The sequence below is a fragment of the Electrophorus electricus genome, chromosome 20 (genome assembly GCF_041902795.1).
Source record: "Electrophorus electricus isolate QZ-2024a chromosome 20, ASM4190279v1, whole genome shotgun sequence".
In the NCBI taxonomy this organism is placed as follows: Eukaryota; Metazoa; Chordata; class Actinopteri; order Gymnotiformes; family Gymnotidae; genus Electrophorus; species Electrophorus electricus.
Window position 1 is genome coordinate 3,110,001 of NC_137516.1, and position 2,069 is coordinate 3,112,069.

The 2,069-nt window shown below is 48.6% G+C and overlaps 1 protein-coding gene across 1 annotated transcript in view; it reads right to left on the minus strand.

Moving 5' to 3' along the window:
• prkg1l (protein kinase cGMP-dependent 1, like) overlaps window positions 1-1,552 on the minus strand; it is a 22,054-nt gene extending 20,502 nt beyond the window's left edge. The window contains exon 1 of the mRNA XM_081703694.1: window positions 1-1,552. This exon is cut by the window's left edge and continues 196 nt beyond it. The gene's annotated coding sequence lies outside the window, so the exon portion shown is untranslated.
• Window positions 1,553-2,069: the final 517 nt, after the last annotated feature.

The following is a 2,069-nucleotide window of genomic DNA, read 5'->3' on the forward strand; positions in this document are numbered from 1 at the left end:
TGGGGGCGTCTTAGGGCCATCGAGCTGGGGCCAAGGAGAGCCGAGGTGTTCCATGAGGATGGTAAGATGGAGTCGGCAAGGTCTCCGGCTAGGGTGGAGAAAGCTTGAGTTCTTCCGTTTCCGCGGACTCACCCGAGGGACTGGAAGGGTCCGCCAAGGCCCCGGAGGGGGAGCTCCTCCGGGGCGCTCCTAGGGTGGCAGGGGAAAGGGGGACTAATAGGGGACGTTCGGAACCGGGGCGGATGTGCCCCTTCGTGTGTCCACTGGGGCCGAGGACACGGTTTCAGCGCCTGTGCGGTTAGCAGGCGCTGCATCACAGTGCCTTGTGTGCTTGGTTAACGGCGCATTTGTTTGTGTGCACATGCGCCTTTTGTATGTCTGCAGGCACATCAAGGGAAGCGTACCGGACTGCCCCGAGAGGCAGGGACTCTGTCTTTCTCCTTCTTTTGAAGAGGTCTCCCAGGCAGGCGGCTCCTAGTCCACCTTGTGTTGTGTACCGGGAATTGCCATGCAGTGTCCATGTGTGTGCACAGCGGCCTGGGATTCGCTATCCCGGATTGGAGCGCTTCGGCAGCTGCGCCCCTTGGGAGGCGATGCTCTTCACGAGATGCTCCTCCCCCCACGAGTCACGTGGCACGGCCTGCCGCGTGCAAGGTGACTCACAGTTGTTGTATCCGCACGCACCTCGGCTAGCACACACCTGTGCTGGGTTGAATGTTACATGTTTGTCGGTCTATTTAAACCCCTATCAGTGTGTGCCCTGCGTTGGTCCTTGTCACTACTTTGTTTACGTCAGTGTCGATGTAACGTGGGATTGTGTTTGTCGCTCATTGATGTGTACGTGTTTAATGTTAAATGTTTGTTCTCCGTAGATGTCATGTGAGTGCTACTGTTGTTCACGTCATGTTAATAATCAACTTTCACAGACGACGGGGTCTGTGCGTCCTGCTCCACGCCCATCGGCACTCGGGCAGACCGCGTTACAAGGAAATTTATATTCAGTATATGTTAGCTTATATTAAAATATATATATATTATTTAATATATAAGCTTATTTTAAAGATAGATAGATAGATAGATAGATAGATAGATAGATAGATAGATAGATAGATAGATAGATAGATATGATTTAAGGAAGATTAAATATGGTTGGTGCAAAAGGATGCGGAGGACAGCCCTTATATCATGCACATGTTGGGTCCAGGAAGAGGAATAGATCAGGATATCGTCGATATAGGCAACAGTGGATCTATTCAGAAACTCCCTTAGGACCTCATTAATGTAGGCCTGAAATATCGAGGGAGATGTGGTGAGACCGTATGGCAGAACTAAGTACTTAACTATTCTAGTGCAGCAGGTACTAAGGGTAAAGGGTAAGTGTATGGTATTAACAGTTCATTTAAGCCCCGACAGTCCACGCAGGGTCTCAATTCCCCCATCCTTCTTCTTCACAAAGAAGACACTGGCCGAAGCCTGAGAGGTGGAGGCTGCAAAGCCTCCTTTATATATTGCCCCACTGTCCAGTCCTCTTCCAAGGACAGAGGGTAGCTCCTACACCTAGGAGGAACTGGGCCCTCTTTAGCATGAAGGCACAGTCCCATTCGTGGTGAGGGGAGAGCTAGGAGGCCTTCGTAGGGCTAAACGCCAGCACCAGGTCGCTATATACAACAAGCACTGTGGCAGGTTGGATACGGCCCAGGTGAAACACTTTAAAGGGGGGGGATGATTATATAGTGTATTTATATATATATAATTATATATTTATGTATATATCATTATTATATAATTATATATATAGTATATATTCAGTATATTTATATATATATATATATATATATATATATATATATATATATATGGATGGATGGATGGATGGATGGATGGATGTATGGATGTATGTTTGTGTGTGCGCGTCACGGACTACTCTGCCCCCCACGTGGTACGGCCCGCCGCGTGCAGGGGTATTCACGGTTGTACATGGTTGTCTAATTCGTAACCACGCCCCCCCGGGAGAGCACACACCTGCAAGGGATTTAGTGTTAAGTGTTTTGTCGGTATTTAAACCCCAG